Source organism: Henckelia pumila, unplaced genomic scaffold (assembly GCF_033568475.1).
Source record: "Henckelia pumila isolate YLH828 unplaced genomic scaffold, ASM3356847v2 CTG_461:::fragment_3, whole genome shotgun sequence".
Lineage (NCBI taxonomy): Eukaryota > Viridiplantae > Streptophyta > Magnoliopsida > Lamiales > Gesneriaceae > Henckelia > Henckelia pumila.
Genome location: NW_027331831.1, coordinates 690,176 through 699,136, shown reverse-complemented (window position 1 = coordinate 699,136; position 8,961 = coordinate 690,176).

Genomic DNA, 8,961 nt, shown 5'->3' with positions numbered 1-8,961 from the left:
GGTACCCTTAATGTATCTAAGGATCCTCTTAACTGTACTCCAATGTTCTTGTCCAGGATTCGCCATATACCGACTGACAGCTCCCACTGCTTGTGCAATATCTGGTCTTGTACAAATCATAGCGAACATTAAACTTCCCACTGCTGATGCATACGGTACTCGAGACATCTCCATCTTCTCTGTTTCACTGCTAGGACACATCTCAGAAGATAACTTGAAGTTAATAGGAAGAGGGGTTAAAACTGGCACTATCTTGCATGTTGAAGCATTGCAAGACTTTCTTCAAATAATTTTTCTGGGAAAACCAAATCTTCCTATTGCTTTTGTCTCGATGAACTTGCATCCCTATAATCTTGTTTGCTGGTCCCAAGTCCTTCATATCAAATTTCCTAGCCAACTGTGCCTTCAATTCTTGGACCCGATCTTTGTTGGGGCCTGCTACCAACATGTCGTCCACATACAACAGCAAAATGATATAATCATCATTACCAGACCTCTTGAAATACGTACAAGGGTCTGCACTGAGTCTGTTGTACCTAAGGCTCATGATATAGGAATCAAATATCTTGTACCAACACCTCGGCGCCTGTTTGAGACCGTACAGAGATTTGTTCAACCTGCAAACCAAGTTCTCTTTGCCCTTTTCTGCAAAACCTTCTGGCTGGAGCATATAGATTTCTTCTTCAAGATCGCCATGAAGAAATGCCGTTTTCACATCTAGCTGTTCTAGATGTAGGTCAAACACCGCACACAATGCCAATACTATCCTGACTGTTGAAAGTCGAACCACAAGAGAAAATATCTCATTGAAGTCAATTCCTTCTTTCTGAGCGTACCCTTTGACAACCAATCTTGCACGATACTGCTCCACTTGGTTATTGACATCACGCTTGATCTTATAAACCCATCTGTTACCGATAGCTTTCCTCCCTCGTGGTAGTGTAACAAGATCCCAAGTTTTGTTTCTGTCTAATGCTTCCAATTCTTCCTGCATAGTTGTCATCCACAGGGATACATCCGAGCTTTGAGTAGCCTCATGGAAACTCGATGGCTCACCATTCTCTGTTAATAGACAATATGCAATGTTGCTTTCAGTGACATAATCTGAAAGCCAACCTGGTGGTCTTCTCTCTCGAGTTGACTGCCTTACTTTGGAAACCTTTGACTCAACTAGTTCTTGTACCTCGTGCTCTGGTACCGCTTCACAAGAAACTTGATCTTCGTCTGTCTTATTTTCCACCTGAATGATAGTAGTTTTTGAATTCAGTGTGTCTTTGTCTCCCTTCATTTTATCTTCCTCGAAGATAACATCTCTGCTGATGATAAGCTTGTGGACAGTAGGATCCCACAAGCGAAACCCCTTTACTCCATCAGCATAGCCCAAGAAGATACACTTTCTGGATTTGGAATCCAACTTCGATCTTTCTTGTTCATTGTACATAACGTACACCGGACTTCCAAATGTATGTAACCGAGAATAATCAGCTGGCTTGCCAGTCCACACCTCCATCAAAGTCTTCAAATCAATCGCCACTGAAGGAGAATGATTGATGATGTAGGAAGCGGTTTTGACTGCTTCTGCCCAAAATTACTTTGGTAGACCCGCAGTACTCAACATGAACCTTGTTCTGTCCAACAAAGTTCTATTTATCCGCTCTGCCACTCCATTCTGCTGAGGCATGTAAGCCGTCGTGAACTGTCTTTTGATGCCCTCATGCTGACAGAATGCATCTAATTCATCACTGGTATATTCTTCTCCATTGTCCGTCCTCAAACACTTGATTTTCTTGTCAGAATCAAGTTCAACCCGCGCTTTGAAAACTTTTAAAACTTCAAAAACATCTGATTTCTTCTTGATTGGATACACCCAACATCTCCTAGAGAAATCATCAATAAACAAGACAAAATATCTCGCTCCTCCTAGGGATACCATCGGTGCTTGCCAAACATTAGAATGAATCAGCTCCAATATGCCTTTGCTTTTGGCAGTAGATGTGCCAACCTTTAATCTGTGTTGTTTACTGGTAACACAATGCTCACAAAAGGGTAGAGTAACTTTTGTAAGCCCCGGCAACAGCTTCCGTTCTGAGAGAATCTTCATTTCTCGTTCTGACATATGCCCAAGCTTTCTATGCCACAACACTGCTGATTCTTCTCCCGAACCAATTGATGCAACAGCTAGTTCCACCTCTTTGTGTGTTTCCCCCAACAATACATACAGATTTGCAGCAACCTTTTCTGCCTTCATAACCACAAGCGCGCCTTTCACAATTTTCATGATCTCTTTCTCGATACGGGTTTTGCACCCAATATCATCTAGTTGCCCCCAAAGACAAAAGATTCCTTGTCAGGCCCTTCACATGTCGTACCTCCTGTATGGTGCGAATAATACCATCAAAAATTTTGATTTTAATGGTACTGACCCCAGCGATTTCCAAGGCATGATCATTTCCCATGAATACAGATCCTCCTGAGACTGGTTCATACTGATCGAACCATTCTCTCCTTGACGTCATGTGCCACGTCGCTCCTGAATTCATAATCCATGCATCACAAAATCTGTGTCTGCCTTCCACAACTGTTGCTGCTTCGCTGAATAATATTTCACTACTGCCTGAAGTACTGGCCACATTTCCTTGAGATCCCTTCTCGATGCTCTTTGTATGTTCTCTCTTGAAGTGCCCTTTACCTCCACATTTAAAGCAGTAAATATTCTTCTTCTTACTTCTTGACTTGGATCTACCATATCTGTGGCTCCCACTGGAGTCACGCTCCGTCAATCTTCTTCTCGTCATCGGTAAAGCCTCTGCTTGCTTCGACTTTGCCAACCTATCTTCCTTGTTCCTTCGACGACTCTCTTCTCCAAGAACCGCAGTTAAGACGTCGTCAAAATTTAAATTATCCGAAAGAACATTGTTGGTAACATTGATGATGAGCTGATCGTATGAATCTGGTAGACTTTGAAGTAGAAGCTCCGCACGTTCTTTTTCCTCTATTTTATGCCCCATAGAGGTGAGCCGGGAAAATAGAGTATTCAGTGTGTTGATATGGTCGGTCATCGATGAGGATTCCGCCATCCGAAGAGTATAAAGCTTTCTCTTTAGGAAAATCTTGTTGTGTAGTGACTTGACCTCGTACAGTTTTGTCAAAGTATCCCAAATAACTTTTGCGCTTTTTATTTCAGAGATACTTGACAAAACTTCATCCGCTATAGCCAAGTGCAAATTGGCAACAGCATTGTGATTCATCTCGTTCCAATTTTGATCATCCGTGACGTCCGCCGATCTATCTCCAATAGCTGCCAAGCAACGCTCCTTTGTTAGAATTGCTTGCACCTTCAATTTCCACAGCAAAAAATTGCTCCCATTGAACTTTTCTATCTCGTATTTTGCCGACATCTTGACTACAAGAATCATGCCTTATAAAATCTTCAAAATAATCTTTTCTGATGTGGAAGATCAGTCACAGCTGCAACCACAGAGCATACTCAGAATTTTAAGAAATTTTATGCCAAGGCTCTGATACCACTTGTTGGTCCTGTAAGGCCCGAAATATTAAATTATTAATGACGGGATTTGAGAATTAAATTCCATGCAAATTTTGATTTAAGAAGTTATTGGAATTATACATTTAATTTTCGAGCCGAAAATATTTAATTTGAGAATTGACGGATTTTAAGAATTAAATTCCGAGAATTATTAAATTAAAAGATTAAATATTCGATTTGAATATTTATGGAATTTAAGATTAAATTCCAAGTTTTAAAAATTATTATGATTTAATTCGAAAGTGAAAAAGTTTCAAGGGTTAAAGTGCAAAAGGTCGGGATTAATTGATTTAATCCAAATTTATTTAATTTTAATCCGAGTATATTTAATTTGGGAATATTTAGAGTTTTGATTTAAATTATAATATTCTTAAATTATTTAGGATTGAAATTGAATTAAAAAGAAGGCCGAGGACTGAATTGTAATTAATAAAGACTTGAGAGACTAAATTGAAATTTATGCAATACATATCTGATTTTAATGAGATTATCAGCATGTCAACGTGTACAAGGCATAAGGAATTCAGAATTTTGAGCAGAGAAGCCGAAGCCTTTTCTTTTCTTTGAAATTCTGAGTTTCAAAACCCCGTAACTTTTAATCCGATCGTTCGATTTCAATTCCGAAAAGTGTTCTGGAATCCTTACAACGAAGGCTTCGATTTGATGTAAGTATTCTTATGATTTAGTAAGGTTTCGAAATGATGATGGAACAGAACTCAGAAATGACATTGAAACTTTGTGTTTTGAATTCGGTATCGAATACGGCTTGACGATTTGATGTTGTATGAACTTGTTATGATTTCCAGCATATATTTCGAGATGTATATCTGCTGAGATGCTGGTTTAGGATGATATGATGCTGATATATTATGGTTAAGATTGTTAGAATTGATTCGATATCGTTTCGGTTACCGATTTTATACCGTTACGCCGTCGGTTCAAGATTTTTATCAACTTTGAAGTTAGATTGATTAAGCTGGACATTCCTTGAGTTGTGAGTGATAATCATAACTTGGAAATACTTCATTTTAGATGAGTGTTGAAGGTTATCGAGTTGAAAATTCAGAATTCATTTCGTAAAGATTTGAAGTGTATTTGATCTTAAGAAATGAATGGAAATTGAATGACATTTGATGTAGTGCTTGAGCTGAACCTGAAGTAAATTGTTTGCTGATATTTGGAGCTTATGATCACTTTAATTTCAGATGTCTAGTGAAGTGTGATGACTAGAGAATTCAACCTTGAACCGAGAATGATTTGCTCAAGTTGAAGTTGTTTCTATCTTGAAGATGGAATGAGGAATTTGAGCAGAGGTGATGAATGTTTCTTGATGTAGACTGATCAGATGTGAAATATCTACAATGCAATGAAACGAAAGGTATAATGACGGCATCGCGAGTCAGAGAGTTTGAAACTCAAGATCGATTATTCTTGAGTTGTCCCGCAAAAACCACATACTTGTTTATGTTTTGATTTGATTTTGATGTTGTCGATCCATCCCAGGTAGTGGATCTTTGATTTGAGTCGATATGATTATGATACGAGATGATATTGAATTGATTCTATGCCAAGGTCGGAGGGTGACCTTTTTTTTGAATCTGGAAAGATTTTGATAGATGGATATCCATGTCAAGATCGGATACTAATCTTGATGGCAACGACGATATATGAATCAATTCTTAATCGAGATATGTGTTATTTACTCTATTGTTGAGTCGTTTACAATTAGAGTTGATATGAATTTATTTAACGCATTTATATGTCGATTATACTGGGAATGTTTTCTCACCGGAGTTTATCCGGCTGTTGCTTTATTTTGTATGTGTGCATTGCAACAGATGGGGCAAGAGCTAGGCTGAGATGACGTTGATAGCTCGGGAGCGAGACTTAGCATGTGTGGACTCGGGTTTTAAGCAGAAGAATGGTAGTTAGATAGCATTGAATTTGACATGAAACTTGTAATTTAGAAGCTCACTTTTGAGACTTGGTGTAGCTTGTAGTTTCTTGCTTTTTATGTTATTGTTTGATGTAATACACGCATCATTTGTTACTTGACACTACATACTTGTTTATGTGCATGAGTTAGAATTGATAAAGCAAGATTTGAGTTGATATTTAATTGATTTGGGATTGGATTTTTAGCTTTGACAGCAAAATAATTTCTGCTGTTTTTCTGGGCAGAGAGGCCGCTAGATCGGTTGAATCTTACCGGTCTAGCGAGGCCTGATTTTTCCAAAAAAAGAAGCTGAAAAATGTGCCCGCTAGATCGGTAAGATCTTACCGATCTAGCCGAGCACTATTCACAAAAAAAAATTGAGTATTCTTTTTATATATGATTAATGAGTATTCTTTTTATATATGATTAATTGTTATTAATCATTAATTGCCCTAAGATGGGATTAGCAACCCGAGATCTCCACAACAGGTGGTATCAGAGAGTAAGTTTCTTGGACTGAGATAAAAGTTGAGCGGGGTAGATTGAGTCACATGCATTTATACTATTGCATGATTATGCATTACTTGATTTGATGATTCGATGATTTGATGAATTGCATGTGAGCATGATCTACTTTCGAAATTAAACTACCTGATTTACTGATTTGTAAATTTTAGAATTTCTCACTGATTTTGTTTTAAGATTTCCTTGGGTGATGTAAGCACCCAGAATTGAATAGAACAGTGCTCTTTGGGTGATGTAAGCACCCCAGACTGAACAGAATTGTATGATCAGATTGAACAGAACTGTAATATTGCTCAGCTGAATGAAGTACCTCCGATTGAACAGAATAGTATATCAGCAAATGAATAGATGTTATTGCAGTTAGAAGTTGGTTTGCAGAGCTGAATCAGTTGTGCCAATCTTTTGAATATACAGATGTATGATGCATCAGATTGATTATATACCAACTTTGAGACCTAACAACCAGCTGATGTATTTTGATGAAGAAATGCTGAGAGAGCAGAGGTATATTGATTTGTTGGTAAGTGCTTAGAACAGTGATTTGTTCATGGTTCTTTGCCATAACAGATAGAAATGAAGAGAAACGGAAGATTATGCCAAGAAAACATGAAATGCTCATTTGAAGGTAAGCCTCTTAAGATTCATTGAATTTGGAATGATAACAAAAGAAGCTCAAGATTGAGTTGTTTATGAAGGCTTGAATTCGAATATTATGTCTGAATAAATGTTGACTACTGAAACATTTTATGAAAAACATAAACAGGGCTATGAGAATTGAAGCTGAATGATGCCGCAGAAGGAATGAAAGTGTAGATATGTCACAATGTGTGAGATACTCACAACTTTAACTACAATTTCTATTCCAGAGCAGATATGAAGAAAACGAAATGAAATTAGTTCTTTAACTCTAGCGGACCGAGACAGATTTATCTGAGTCTGAGTGCAGAGTATGATAGAAATTATTACACTCATTGTGATGAGAGATATCCTAGCAATCAGTGTAAAGACATTTCAAGCAGATGTGCTAGAATATGTTTGAAGCAAATTAGATTATGAGAAGATTCGAATGAAGAACAGTTCCAGAAATATACAGAGGGTCAGAATGAAATTGCACCTGAGAATGAGAATTACAGGTAACAGATTTATTTTGTTTTTAACCTGTATATGTTAATGGTGCAAGAGATATATATGATAGCTGAAAGATTCTTATATTTCGACCTCTTTATTAGGAAAGAAAATTTGTGAATTGAATTGAAGAATTAAACTACTGCTTCGATGAAATGAAATTGAACATGATTTTGTTCGTACTTGAGATATCTGTTTATGTTGCATGATAGATGATGATGCAATAATCAAGTACAGATTATCAGAAGATTGATGATAAGAAACGATTAGATTAGATCAACAAGAACATAATGTGCATATGAATATGATGATATGATATGGGATCTAGAATTAAGATTCTTTGATTTCGGTTCAGTGTATATTGTGTTGATTACAAATATATTCTGAAATAAGTATATTCTATGCACTAGATATGTTCAAGATCTAAACAAGCATTGGTAGATATACCAATGAATAGAGATTGCAAATCTGTTTCAGTAAGAGTTCCACTTTAGTTTAAGTTATGAACTAGAATTCAATAGCGAATTTATGAATTTATGAATTGAATACTGCTTTTGTGGTTTATAGAATAGATGACGATATGAAAATCAGTTACAGTTGAGTCTTTTCTTTGATTATGCTGAATCGATTACATCATTTGGACATATGATTCTTGAAATATTTGATTTGAGTGGCTCTCCTTGTTTTGTTCATGGAGCCTAAGTTGATTTACTCATTCTGAGTCATGAGATGCAAGTGAGTTGTTTTCACTTAGCAGAGTTTTTTATCCAGAATATTTGATTTTGGATGACCTTGATTGGGAGATTTTCTCAATCTTGATTTATCTATTTTGATTTTGAGAATTATTGATTTCTTTGATGGATATTTCAGCGTATTTGAAATTATTGGCTCGTAACTGATAGAAGAATTAGAATATTATCCAGATTTTGGATTGGCTGTATGATTTGTTAGTATTTTGGAAATCGAAATTAAAAATGAAATAATCATTCGATCAATTGATTTCAGATTTTTGTGTATTCTGGTTTGAGTATTCAGACGAATACATAACCAATCTGAATGATTTTCGATTGGAAAGAAGCCAGAATTTTTAAGAAGATGAAAGAAACACGGAAAAAAGTAAATCAAAGTAGTTAGAATGCAGTAAAAAATGCCAGATTGAGATATGAGTTGAAGCCTCAGATCAGAGTGGATGAATTTTCGTGTGATTGGTTATCTGATTGTGCTTGATATTTCCGAAAAGAAATATCAGATTTTTGAAAGAAATGCACAACAATGAATTCAATATTCATCCAATAATTGTTTTATCAGAAGATAAAACAAACAGATGTAACATAATTTCTACGTTTTAGAAGTTAAACGTATAGAAAGAGTTTCTGATGAAGTTGAAAAGCGTTGACTAGATTGGTTCAATGACAGTTTCAAAACTCCAGAATTGGAAACGAAATTATGATTTGAACGAATATTTTGCGAAACTACCAAGATGAAACGGTATATATGATGTAAACAGGTGGTAGTTATGATCAGATTGCTTGAGGTTATTGAATAAGACGATCTGTCTGTATGATCAAATCACTGATTGTGATCAAAATTGTTGTGAGATGCACAGTAAGCCAAGAATTATTGTTTCATATTGAGACAGTAGGTTTACTATTGAGTTATGATTCAGAGTATTTACAACTTTGAGTACTTTTTGATGTAAAAGTACAACATATTATCCTTGAAGGATAGTCAGGGCAGATGAATCGAATTTCAAGAATAAAGTATATCGGTCATGATATAGATTATCAAAATCTCTGAGTACTTTGGAATTTGTGAATACAACATATTC